The sequence below is a fragment of the Taeniopygia guttata genome, chromosome 2 (genome assembly GCF_048771995.1).
Source record: "Taeniopygia guttata chromosome 2, bTaeGut7.mat, whole genome shotgun sequence".
NCBI lineage: Eukaryota > Metazoa > Chordata > Aves > Passeriformes > Estrildidae > Taeniopygia > Taeniopygia guttata.
This window is the reverse complement of record NC_133026.1, coordinates 56,134,914-56,149,645: the sequence shown is the minus strand read 5'-3', so window position 1 is coordinate 56,149,645 and position 14,732 is coordinate 56,134,914.

Below are 14,732 nucleotides of genomic sequence, written 5' to 3'. Positions count from 1 at the left end.
ACATTACTATCCTGAAAACAGAATTTTTAAAAAATCTAATCTGACCTAGTATCAGCAAAAGGAATCAGGTCACTGATACAGAGGAGACACATTATCTGCAGCTTCCCATGCATAAAGTGCACACACATTCAAAGTCTGTAGTCCTCCTACTTGATCTTTATTGCCTCAGACAAACCTGGTTCTTGGCCTACACTCCTGCCAGAAGGATGACAGCCATGAATTCTACACTTCAACTGCTCTTTTCTTGAGTTTCTGCCTTGGGTGCTGGAGTACGAAGCTCCCTTACAGGCCTCTTCCAGTCAGTGGTTCAGCACAACTGCTGTAGGAGCAGGGTCCAAGGCTAACTTGAGAGAGTGGCAAAATTTCTGCCCTTCCCAGCAGCATTTGGAGCACACCTAGGAGACAAATATTACATAGAATAATTCACCTTAGACAGAACTGAAAATGGGCTGTGCTATCTGAGTCATCATCTGTGACTCATCATCACCTACAGCTTGCTATGGCTGCAGTAGCAGAGCACTGCTTGCTCCCCTGATGGTTTCAGATATAGATTTCATAGCTGAAATCTGTACCCATGAAGAGCCCAGAAAGTGGTTGTGTATTAGGAAGAGTCATCTCTCATATGGAAAGGAGGCATCTAAACACCACCAGACACGGGCATATCAGTCATATGATACCGTGTACCTTTCTCTCCCTAGCCTTACAATGACCCCTTGAATGACAGCACAAATCAGATTGTTCCTGTGAAGGCAACAGCTCCAACCAGCAACAGCAGAATCCTAGTCATAGCTGAGATGGTTGAAGATAAGAACTTTCCATGTCCCAGCAGCATTCCTCAATCTGCTGTCAGATTTGTCTGGATAAGCAAAACACAGCTGGCACATGAGGGAAGTTGGGAGTGCGTGTAGGAGTGGGCACAAGGACAATCTTTGCAAGGCATACAGAAAGGAAAGAGTAAGAATTGGTGTACCTGAGTACTCACTGCTCTGAATCCTCCCTCCCATATATTTTTCCTGAAAAGTTTTATTGCATGTCAGGCAGAAGGGACACAGGGCTCCAGATACCAAAACTGGCAGAACTACAGCAGGCATGGCTACGTGTACACTGGCAATGACCCACCTGGTCCACTGGCAGTAGGAAGGCTGAGCCTTATTTCACTGTGGCTCCTCCACACCATGTAAACATAGCTGCTGATCAGAAAATTGAAGATACTTCTGGCAGTTGTTAAGTCTTCCTGGCTCATTAAACTATGGAATAGCTTCATCCTTCTTCTAATTGACTTTCAGTCCAGCTACAGCTACTGGACCAAATGCTGTGGCAGTCAGCCCAATGTATTTGAGACAGGATCCCATCCTTGTTGTTTTTATTGGCTGTTGGGGTTTTTTTATGGCAAAGAGGCCCAGTAGCCATTCAGCTTATTTTTGCCTTTGTTTTCCCATTTTAAGAGTCATTTTGCTAATATGATAAATTATGCAAGATATCCTGTGACACCTTGCCAAGTGCATTTCCTCTTGTCTTCCCTGGGCCCTGCTGTGAGACTGGTGTAGCAGGCCCCAGTCTAGGTGTGATAAATCAGAAGACGTCCAAGGCAAAGTAAGGCTTGCACTGGGAGACAGCAGGTAATGGCCTACTCTCTGTTACCTGAAAAAGTCAGTAATGGAGTTGCTGAGAAAACTCAGGGGGGTAATAAAGGGAGAGATGAGAAAAGGTCTTGGGGAAGGGGAACAGCTTCACCAAGGATTAGTGGCGCAGGTGGAGAACGTTCCTATGGGAACTGGATGCAGAAGGCAGCACAGGCCAGCAATGCTTGGCTACAGCAGGGCTGGGGAAGAGGTAGGCAAATGTTTGTGCTACAAACCATTAAATACATTGATCTGATACAGCAGAAAGGAAATTTACAAATCTACAGATGGAATAACGGCATATAACTCAGCAGTATGAGAAGAGTTGAAGCTTAGAGAAAAAGAGCGGAATTTAACTTAAAACATTTACATTAAATCTGTCTAGCACAAAAGGCATATATTAAGTCAGAATATAAGTCTAACTAGTATTCATGCATGTAATAGCCTGATAGCAACCACTTGTAAGAAAGGAAAAGTTTACAGATGTTTTCTTCTGAGATCTGGCAGTTCAGAGATTTCTTCATCCCTACTATTGAGCCTAACATGTGATGTTATTGCTGTCATTCTTGAATTTGATTGTGTGGTATCTTTTAAGAAAGCATCAGATTTACTTATCTGATGCAAACCTGCTGTGACAGTAAAAGTAACACCCATCCTAAGTGGCCAGTAGCTTAGGTTGTTTCAATTTGAACCAGATCATTGACATTTTAGTATCTTTGCTGAAGTCCATCCTAAGATAGATCTATCTATCTATATATATGTATCTATATCTCTATCTCTCTCTCTGTATATATATATAAATATATATGTGTGTGTGTCTGTGTGTATATATGTATAAATATATATTGGAAACAAGTGAAGATGGAATTTCAGGAGTCCTCTATCTCCACTGAAGTTCACAGGCAGTTTATTTCTCAGCTGAAGTACATTATACTCTATATCAGGACACAAATGCGTAGAGTGTGTTACATTTCATTAGCACATGCTTTAGTCTATTTAGACATGGTTGAACCCAATTATATTAAAATATTTTTCCAATCTAAATGATTCTATGATTCTGTGTTTCCATGACTTTGTTATTCAGTTCCAGGTCCAGGAGCTGCATTGAGTGCACATTGACTGTGCACCAAGTCTGCTGCTTCACTGCAGCATTCTGGAACCCATTTTTGTACTGATGCCTTTCGCCCAACCTGAAAATGAAACTCAAGATAATTTTAGCAAGGAGGTAATATAAATGGAGATCTTTATTTGAAGGCCTTCAGGAACAGTTATGGAAAGATATACACAAAAGCCCAGCCCTACCAGGGTGAGTACATTTTTATGGGTTTTAAGAAATTAGCATAATTTATAAAAAACACCAATTAGGAGGACAAGTGATGATGCAATTCCCCTCCCAGATCAAGCCCCTTCTTTGTAAAATAATACTTTTCACTTTTATTTTAACTTTCCAGCTTTAGGATAGGACCTAAATATTTTCTCTGGATGTATTGGCAAAAGAAGCTACACCTCTATAACTATCTTCCCTTTTTATTACATTAGGAAGTGTTAAGAATTTGACCACTAGGATTCTGTAGAATCTGTACAATTCTGTATAGACTTTTAGCTAGAAGATGAAGCTTCTAGAGGTGAAATATTAGTGTTTCAGGAAAACTAATTGATATCTGTGAAAATCCAGCCTCGCTGAGTAGTGACAAACTTGAAATTATTAAAATTCCAACAAAGAGAACCTGCAGTCATGTCTTGTCACTTGTGCTTCACTCTAGAGAGTTAAATGAAGATATTCAATGTTATAGCGGTGCAGGAGCAAGTAAAGGCTCACTGTATCTATTAGGGACTGCCAAAGAAATGTTATTTGGTGTAATAAATCTCTGTATACAGCTTTGGACGTACTGAGAGCAAATAGAATCATGTAGAAACTTGCATCCTGTTTCATGAAGAATTTGTCACAGAGAGTGATTCAGTGGTTCTCTATGAGGAAGAAGGTTATTATAAGATGTCTTTAAAAAAGATTGGGGTTACAGAGAGGATATCTAGGAGAGAAGCATGTATAGTAGACACTAGAACTTAGCAGCTATTCTGGCCTATTTAATACAGAGGTGGATATACAGCAGAAGAGAAATCAGTCTACAGAAAGGGTGCTGTAATATAAGCTCAGTTTTCAATCTGTTTGGCAGCTAGCCTTGAGCTGGGATTACTTTTAAGGTTTCCAGTAAAAGTGGGTAAATTAAGCACAGAAAAAATGACTCAAAAAATCAGTGAGAAAGTTATCTAGCCAATGGCATTACCTACAGACTTTCTTACCACATTCAGTGACTTTTGCACCAATAAGTCCTACATCAAAAATGCTTTTCTATACTGATCTTCATCAGAAGATATGTAAGGGCTGTTCTTTCACCAAGAAAGTCTACAGCTTTTGAAAAATAATTTTGAATATAATTAATGAAGACATTTAATCTAAAAATGAGTATTAAAGCACAAGATGGTCAAGGTGTGCCAGTGTCTCATGCTGACCAGTTTCAATAGCAGTTTAGTACCTACAGAGAAGGTTTGTACAGGTACCTTGCAGCTCAGAATAAATGGAAAGCTGATCACTTAATGAAACTACTTTGGAAAACTTATCCCCAAATGAGTTTAAGTAGCAAAATCTACTTAAAGTAGTAAAATAGACATATGGTGTATTTTACCCTTAGAAAACCTGGTATCAAAATTATATGTGAAGAAATCTGAAGCAGCTCTTTGCTGCTTGAGAGTTATGCTACTGTCAATAGCCAAACCATCTTGTTTAGACATTCATCTTGAAATTCACCTTACAGCCTATAATATCAAAACCATAGCATACAGCTGAAGTCCCAGTCTTACAACATCATGAAACTAAATGGTGCATTTTCTGGCTCTGCTTACCCTTATTCTGAGACATTATCTTGGAAATCCTTGCCTATGAGCAAATTGATTAATCAATACACCGTCTATCTGAAAACAGAAGCAAAAATATCTAAATTACATAGATTTTACTGATAACTACCTATCTATTCATGTATAAAACAAATATTATGCAGCTTAAAATGATGGTAGTATGTTTTATATTTGCTTGAAGAACTGATAACATTTGTAGTCCTATAGCAAAATGTTGATCTGCTGCCATTGTATAATGCAAAAATTCACAGTGCCATGCCTATGAATATTGAACAGAAAATTTCAAAGGAATAGTAAGTTTTTTGTTACCAACTATTGTCTGTCATACAAGTATCACATATTGAAATACATTCCTCATTACTCGGTATGAAATACCAGTCCCTAAACAAAGCTGTGAGATTTAGTCTGTATATATTTTATTTATTCACATAAACACAAACATAAATAGTAATTACTGTATATCTGACTTGTGCCTAAAACTAGCAGTGTAGTATTACCACAGGGCTTTAATCATGCGCAATATCTCTTCTCATGAAAATAGCACAATGTGGTGCTATCTTACCACAGAATAGTAGAAAGTCCAACAATAAAGATGGAAGAAGAAACTTGATGTTCTTTTATGTTACTGGTATAATAAGCAGGAGCTGTTTTGAATCAAAAGTGGATATTAAAAAGGCATTTTTTTGCAGACCAGATTGTGCCTTATGATATAGGATATATGATATGTCTTGATAGTGGTGGTATAACATAATAACGTAATGTAGTATATATATTATTATATATAATAATAATGTAAACAAAGTACACTACTAAATCAACCCTTGGGAAGTATAGCACAGCAGCCTGAACTAATCCCTCAGTTACAGGCTCTTCTACTCCAAAAAAATTACTAAAGCATCTGCCTGATACCACAGTGGAAATGACATTACATATAATTGAACTAAAAGCTGTTGGCTGCCTATGTAGCGAGGTATTTCAGTGTATACAACATCAGTTGATTGAGCCCTGCAATTACAGACACTTACATTATCATGTTTGATCTCAAAATACATGTTCCATCTTTTAAGTGTTAAGCCTGGGCACTCAGATGTGAGTATTTGCCTTCACGTGTGTGGAGTTAACCTTCAGCCATCTCACATTCACAGAGCAACATTAATGTGACTGCAAGTAACATGACACCCTTTGGATAATCTCACTTTCTCACCAGGCCTAAACACATTTTCTTCCTTACTCTGGGGGTCACTAAACAGGAGTTATATTAAGGCCACTCCAGATGGAGGTGACAGAGTTTAGACACGTTCCTATTCTTGGCTCTTCCCACACCTGTTAGTTAATAGATTCCAACCTTGTCCTTGATGTCAGATTAGCCTTTGCAGCCTAAACAATAGGGAAAGCTCTGTCTCACCCTCTGTATACCAGGAACATCACTAGACTAGCAGAACATCACCTTCTTCACATTTTAGATGTTTTCTATTTTTATTATTTTTCAATAGCTCACTGAGATTTTATTGCATGTCCTGCTTTCAATTCATATATTAATTTGCTTTCAAATTACCTGTTGTCAGAGAAATCTGCTTCTTTGCCAGAATTGCTGATTTGAGTTCAGTCTAAGGCCAGTACTTCTCTGTGCTGTGTTTATGGGATTGTTTTGCATAACCTATTCCCCCCAATTATCTTGAAAAGCCCACAGATTTGTAGATGCATTTACTCCTTCAGATATTTTGATAGTTCTAATTATTGTACATCTTTAACATTATGCAATTGTCTTCAATTACCTGTTTCAGTTTTAGAAGTTTTTAAATTGCCCCTATGAAAGTGCACTTTCAACAGAGATTAGCAATAAAGGTAATCCTGAGAATAGCAGACCTCAAAATGCATGGTAACGAGGTTTGTTAATTACTGAAGTGGAATTAGAGTGTATAATTAAGATTAAATTATCCAGTTCATAGAGTGAGAATATCAGAATATGACTGTTCAAATACATCACTCATCTATTCTGTAATTCTTTTCCTCTAATTTTATAGCATATTAGTTTTCTCAGTAAATATCACCTGAAAACATTTTTACATGAAGAAATGGCTTATAAAAATGAAAGTGGTTTCTGTCACGGTAGTAAAACTCCCTAGAAATCTGGAAATCACTTGTTAATGCTGAGAACATTTGAAAGGTTTCAGGATTTCAGAGCCATTAGTGATATTGCCTTATTAACAACCTTACCTAACACAGGTGTGAATGAACTATTGCTATACATCTGCCTTGAATTATTGTACATTCTAAAACTTTGCTCAGTATCAGAGAGAAAAAAGGTTTTTCAAATTACAAAGCATTACAACATTTATCTTGCAATTTTTTTTTGATAGCCCAGATTATGAAAATGGACTGTCATACTTTCTTTAGCATGCAAAAACATTGCTGCCCTCTATCACTGAGAGCTGACTTTGTTAATGTGGTGGGATGACCTCGGCCATCTGCAAGACCACACTCAGATGCTTTCTCAGTCCCCCTCCTCTAGGGAGGACCAGGCAAATAAAAAACTTATTGGTTGAGATGAGGACAGGGACATCACTGACCAGTTATTCTGATGGGGCAAAGCAGGCTCAACTTGGAGAAAAGTAAATCAATATATTGCCCATCAAAACAGAGCTGGATCCTTCACAAACAAATTCACAACTATCCTTCACTGAAAAAGGAGACAGGCTAGGATATGAAGTATAGAACTACAAGAGTAATTTGATTCATGTGCATTCATGCATAGTCGATACTAGGTCACTCCAAAGCCTTCTCTTTTCCAGGTTGAAAAATCAGTTTTCTCAGCCTTTCCTTATAGGACATGAGTTCCATCCATTTAATCACTTTGGTAGGCCCTCATCTGCCCCAACATTTTGATGTCATTCCTGTGCTGAGGCCCCCAGAGCTGGATGCACCACTGCAGGTGGGGTCTCACCAGAGCAGAGCAGAAGGGCAGAATCCCCTCCCTCATCCTGTTGTCCACACTGCTTTAGGTACAGTCCAGAACATGTTTGCCTTTCTGGGCTGTGAGTGCAAGTTGCTGGGTCGTGTCCAGCTTTTCATCCACCAGTACCCCTGAGTCCTCATCAGAGCTCCTCTCAATCTCTTCATCCCCCAGGCTGGATTGATTCCATCAGGGGATGGGGTACAATTTGGTTGGCCTTTCTTTTCTGACCCATGTGCTTATAGAATCCCTTCTTGTTATTCTTCATATCCATTGCCAAGTTCCATTCCATCTCTGTCTTGGCTTCCCTGATCCAATTCCTACACATCCAAATTGTATTCTTGTGCTTCCCACAGGGAACCTGTCCCTGCTTCCACTGACATATCTTTCTTTCTTACTTCTCAGTTTGAACAGCAGGTCCTTGCCCAACCATTTCAGTTTCCCGCCTGCCTTGTTTGATTTCTTACTCTTGGGGATGGATAGCTCTTGCACTCTTAAATATCCCTAAATTTAGCTGTGGCCTTATTTGTAACAAAAGTTATGTAATGTGAAATATTTTAGCATAATAATAATTTTCCTTTTCACTGTTTATCTGTACATCCTTTTTCCCTTTGCATATTAATCAGTAAGACTAAGCTCGCTATATGCTACATATGAAGTTCCTTATACAGGTGTGAAAAGCCTTACTGATTTCATTGGAAGAGCTTATCTCTGTAAAATACTATATATAACTCTTAATTCCAAGTATTTGTATTTAGATTCCACATAGGAAGAAAATGAACCAAAGGAAAATTAAATATTTCTTTAATATTTCCCATGGTTTGATGGAAAATTATTTTTTTGCAATGCATACAATGAAATCATAATGACAGTAGTTCCTTAGGCACAGAAACCCTCATGTCTCCTTAAATTTACGCTGTGTAATTGTCTTAATTTTAAAGTAAACCTGGCCAATGATTCTTGTATATAATCAATGATGTTTGCAAGTGAATATATAAACACTAGAATACATAAAACTAGTCTATATGATCATTTTTTTTCTGTCAAATATTAGTGGAGATTGCAGCTGCATTTCTTAGAAACATAGTCTGTAACATTTTTTTCTAAAAATGAAAAATTAAAACTTTACAGAGGCCTCAGCCAAGTTCTAAAAAAGTCTCACTAAGTGGATGGTTATATACTTTGGGATTGTATCTTTCCTAATGGATTGCAAACACAATTAATCAACCTAAGCAATGTTTCAAGTATCTGTAGTAATTTTCATCAGTGGAAAGATTCAGAGGTACATCATGGATAAACTTGTTTCCTTTCTGTATTTTAATTACACACTAATAATGTGTTAGTTTATAATCTAGGGATAATTTCCATAATTGATTTTTTAGAGCTGCAACCATTTCACATCCAAAACATCATATGCTTTTAGAAAAAAAAATCCAATTACAAAAAAAATCTTCTGTGCCACACTTGACTTTTCTTAAACAATCAAAAGATAATCAGATAATGTTTAAGCTTTATTGAGTGATTTTCCCCCCCAGTAACCTTTCAGTGCTCATCAGCAATAAGTTATGGAGGAAAGGCTATTTGGATTGATAGTGGTTTTAATCCTTATTTTGTAAGCCAAATTACTTATTTTACTTTAGTGCACTAAGCAATATACTTGAAAATGCACAAATCTCTATAATTTACTAAGTTAATGGCTTTCTCAGCCACATGCCATATGATTTTCTGCAGGAAATTGCAAACCTTAGGTATGGCATCTGATGATGCTTGCTTCATTTGCAGATAGCTGCTTTCAAACCTGAATTTTTGGAGATCCACTACATCCTCTTTTTAAAATCATCTTGCACAACATGACTAACCTCATATATTTTTATTTTTCTATGGAAAACTGTGTAAGGAAAATAAAATCCTGTTTAAGTGTCTGCCTGTTTTTGAGACAGTAGTCAGCTATACAAGCGTAGCTAATGTTTTATGAGTTTGAGTTGCTGAAAAATTAAAAGGAGCATATAAACATCAGTTGTGACATTCAGCATTTTCCCACAATCCAGTGATCTTCTCCAGTTGTCATGCTCTTTGGGAACCACATATGAATTCTGTGACAGTCATAATAAAAAGAAACCATGCCCTTCTGTACACTATCTCTGGGGTTTTTATTCACAGAAGATGGAACTGGGACGTGATGACTGGTTGGCCTAAGAGATAAAGCCTTTTCTGCAACACTTTCTAGATGCTGCGGAAGACATGGAGCCAAAACATGGGCGTTCCTAAAGAAAAATGTGAGAAGAGAGTCTTTGAAGAGAGAGGTAAAACAGATAAACAAAACCATTAAAAACCCCCCACTTTAAATCCAAAGTTTTAAATACAACTGCTCAAAGACTAAGACGATTGCATAGCAATTACTTCTTTCAGCTTGGCTGGAACACACCACTCTTAAAGATTACCTAAACAGTTATTTAACTGTACCATTCAGTCAGATGTAGACAGAATTGCTTGCAGTAGAATTCCAATACTACTCCAAGTAGAAGTTTTGAGAGGGGCGAGGCTTATTTTTGCCCTGGATTTTACATCATTCTTAAATGTTAGCTTCAAAGGAAAGCAGTTCCAGAAATATAGTTTGTAAGGAATGTTAACCTGTTTAGTTTTAGATATGTAACAATGTAGGAACGTGACAACTTATGTCTATTTCAATAATATATGTAAGTATAGCAATCTGTACCCAAATGAATACCTAGCTATCATGGCTCATGAGAAGAACATTGACCTTTGTCTTCCTGTGTCTTACTGGAAGAAAAGTAAATATTGACCCCCTCAGTTAATGCCTGTAAACCAGTAAATGCTCCATAGAACACTATATCAATGCCACCAGCCAGATATACTAACAGTACGGGATATTGGACAAACATTTGTATTACCAGTTTCAAACATCCATTTTATATTGAGTAATGCATTTTTGTGTATATGAAAGCCTATAGTCAATATTTAATCTGCCTGTTTGAGAACTGCATTTAAGTGGCAAAATTTCTGTTTGTTATTTTTGATAAAAAAACATTTTTTCCTTAAAATTAGTGGTTTTTAAAAGACATATATACTACAGAATTAAACTTTCTTAACTTATGAGTTTTTTTCCAAATGCAGTTTCAATTAAATTCTCTGGTTTAGGTATGTAATACTTTTAAAATCACAGGGGAAACCTGTCATCATAATCTTTGTTTGTAACTGTTGAATATAAAGGAGGAAACAAACAAACCGGCCTGAAAATGGTGATCACCACCTGATCTGTAGGGAAGTTATACACTAAGAGGTGTCTTTGCATTTGGAAGTAAATTTATATTTGGAGTAAAGAATCTCAAAAGTTCACACCAGCAAAAGAGACCTCAGCCAAAATCCTAACCCATTTTTTGTGACGCCTAAATTAATAAATTGCTGTGTCCTGAAATTCAATAGACCAGGCACATTTCCAGCTTCACCCAAGTCTAAAAGGTTTATATTACTGAATCCTGGTCTGTGATAGCTACACCTCACTGAAGCTCCATAATCTCTAAAAAGTATATTTTTGCATCCTCACTGTTCTAACATTTTTACTTCTGAGAAAGACACTCTGAAATATGATTTCTTCAACTGGATTTTTGCTACTGCAAATTTGATAAGACACATGTTTCTTTAAATTTCCAGGACACTAAATAACTGATTTCTGTATAGCAGTGCCCTGGCTGGATTATTTCAATGTTGTTCCTGCTTTTCTTTGACATATTTTTATGGTAGTTATTTTTCGCTAGTAATCCATTTTTAAACTGCTTTCCAGAAACACTGCTCTTATAATAAAGTTCAATTTTTCAAATCTCTGTACTATATGGCTTTATTTCCTAAATAAATTAATCTTAAAGATTTGTTTAAGTCTTGATTTCATAATTACTGTGAAAATTTTTGTTATTTTTTACTTAATGTTTTAGTGCCTACATTTGACTTTCCTATTAAATCAGCCTGGCTTCTGAAAGACTACTCAGAGTTTGGTATCATTTTATTATAATTGAATAGAAACCTTTGCCAGTGAGCTGAGTGTTGTAGCCAGCATTATTGACACAGGACTATGCACATGACAAATTGCAATTGACAGCAATTGCTCCTTGCTGTTAAGTGTTGGAAAATAGATAATAGATTTCTTTATGAAAAAGAGTGGGAGAATGAAGCTGCAATATTGAAAAGTAGCACTTCTAAGGATTAAGAGCTCATTTGAGGATGGTCACTTGTCAAAGAAACAGCAGTAGTATTGGTACTGCATTATGCAGCTGTTGGGTTTTGGTGGTTTTTTTTCTTTTAATGGGACAGGGTAGAGTTTTTGGTAATGACTTGGGCTTGATTCTGCCTTCAGTACTGTACCATAGGAAATTTTTTTGGATGTAGTTAATCAGCGTAAAGAAAGAAAAAAGAATCCAAGAGCATTATTTTTCCTTCTGGTTCACTTAGGTGATATTTTTACCCTAAATCAAGCAAATCATATGTTTTCATTCTACATATTCACTTTGAAGTTATTGTTACTGACTCACTTAAGAGGAAATGACTGGTCTATATAGAAAATTGCATTCTTTTGGAAAATTTGGGGCTTTTTTTGAAGATAATGCAGCTGAAGTTTGGCAAGAAAATATATAAAACAGAGACTTGCTAATGAGTAATATTTATATTTCTCTTTTAGACTTAAAAAAGGACAATGTTTTTTTAAAACCTTATATTAAATGCAAGAGAAGTCTTAATCATACAAGGGTGTTCTTATCCAGAATGAGTTTTTTATATGACACATTGAATTTCTGAGTAATTTTTTAGGCAAGTTGAAGTCCCTTGAAAATATTTTCACAGCTGAAGTGCTGACATAATCTTAACTACAGTAGTGTGATCATACAATAACGAAAATAATTTAAATATTACATAATTGATTTCAACAAAACAAAAACAAGCAAAAAGCATGTGTCTGTACTTGCATCTCCTAAAGGGACATCTAAGTTTAGAGTTTTGCCAAAGTGCACTATTTTCCTTGAGATTTACTGCGCCTAAAGGAAACTGAAGATTTTTTTTTTATTATTATTCTTTTCAGTAATGGTGCTCAGTTTCTACTAAGAGCATTGCATATTAGCCTGTCAAGAAAAAAACATCACCTAGCAGCTCCAGGTATCTTTCTAACTTTCTTTTATGAGTTTCTACCAATGCATATATGCCATTAAGATGTAGTCATGCCTGTGTGTCTTCCTGTGCACTTTACAATTATGTTGCTGAGTGTATACCAGACTTTTGATTTCATGAGTAGCACAGAAATTTACATATAAAGTGGCTTCTTTCCTCCTCACCTTGGTGATAAGTGTTACATTTTTAACACATAGCAGTTTGTTTAAAATTCAGTTCCAGTTCTCAGGATACATTTTCCTGCAAGGTATCTTTTTCTTCAGATTAAGGACAAGACATTATGTGTGCTGAGTATTTTAGAACTACTTCTTCTAAGTCATTGATTTTGTTTACCATTATACTCTTCCCTATTTCTGTTTGGAGCTGAAAGAATTCTCCCTTATATTCTGACATAAGGATGTATCACTTTGAAGTAGGACAACCAGATATCAGGCAAGAACCATGCAGTTGCAAACACAGTGGCATCTAACAGCACAGTGGTTTTAACCATGCAGAATTATACTTTACTGTAGGTAAGCACAGAAAGGATTAAACCAAAATTTACTGTTTTCTTGGGATGTTTGGGGTCTAATGCATTGTTGTGGTTTAACCACAGCCAGCAGCCAAGACCCATTCACTCCCCCACCAGCAGGATCAAAAAGAGATCAGAAGGCTAAAGCTGGTGAACTCAAGGGTTTATATAAAGACAGTTTAAGACAGAAATCAAAAGTCATGCACGCAAAGAAGGCAAAACAAGGAATTAATTCACTGATTGCCAAGGAGGGAAAGGTTCAGCCGTCTCCAGGAGAGCAGGGCCCCGTCATGTGTAACAGGGACTTGGAGAGACAAACATCATCACTCCAAACATCCCCCCATTCCTCCTACTTCCCCCCCAACTTTATATACTGAGCATGAGTTCATATGGTCTAGAACATCCCCTTGGTCAGTTTGGGTCACCAGTTCTGCATCTCTTCCTAAATACCCAAAAGCTTCTCACCAGCACGGCAGTGCAAAAAGCAGAAAAGGCATTGGCTCTGTGTAAGCCTTGCCGAAAAATAACAAAAACATCTCTGTATTATCAACCCTGTGTGCAGCACAAAACACAGCCCCATACCAGCCACTGTGAAGATGATTAACTCTATCCCACCCAAAACCAGCACAGGCATGTGTATGCATGTGCTACCTCTAAAAATCGCTTGTTCTTAATCTTCTGCTGTTTCTCTTTGCACTCTGACATCTGGCTCTTTGTTCCCGTTGATACTTGTGGAGAATGTGGCAGAATAGGTAGTACTGAATAGGTACACAGTAAATATTCCTGCACAATGAGACAGGAAACAATACTAGGAAAAGAAGAAAAGAAGGAAATACATAATAAGAGGAATTAATCCGCAGGGTATTACCTGCTAGTTAGAATGGAAATAATTACCACTGCAATGGAAATGTTTGTATCTTAAGCTTGTGAGCCTGCCTGCTATAAATTAGTCTGCTGTAATCCTGAAGATTCAGTCTGAGTTGAGTGTTCAAACTCTTCATCGATCATCGTGTCTTTTTTCTAATGTCTGGGGTGTGAATCTCAAATAAATAGTACTAGAAGCAACATTTCTCTCAAATCAATGATAAAAAAATATTTCTTTTATGGAAATAAGTTTTCCAGATGAACAATTCAAAATTTCTGAGAAAAGCAAATAGAATAACTGGGTTCTGTGTGATGACATTTGTCCACACAATATTTTCAGGTGGAAGAGAAGGAAAATAAGGGAACTGGTGTGTATACTGTATTCTGAAGCAAAGCATCAACAATTAATTTATTCATTGTACATGTATACATGTGTTGTTCCTTTTTGCATAGTCTGCTTGGAGAGTGAGCTGTATATGAAACAATTCAAATTTTCACAACTGAAGTATAATCTCCAAAACTTAAATATAAAAATTTAAGGCTATATTTAAGCAACTGTAGTCTTATATATATAGTATAAAAATTATGTTAAGATGAATTCCAGAAGAGTTTTCTGGAAAATAGCAGAAACAAAATGCTGAGGAAAGTTTTAAGGCCATGTATTGGATTTAGCATCTGTCTGCCAATGAAGGTTCTC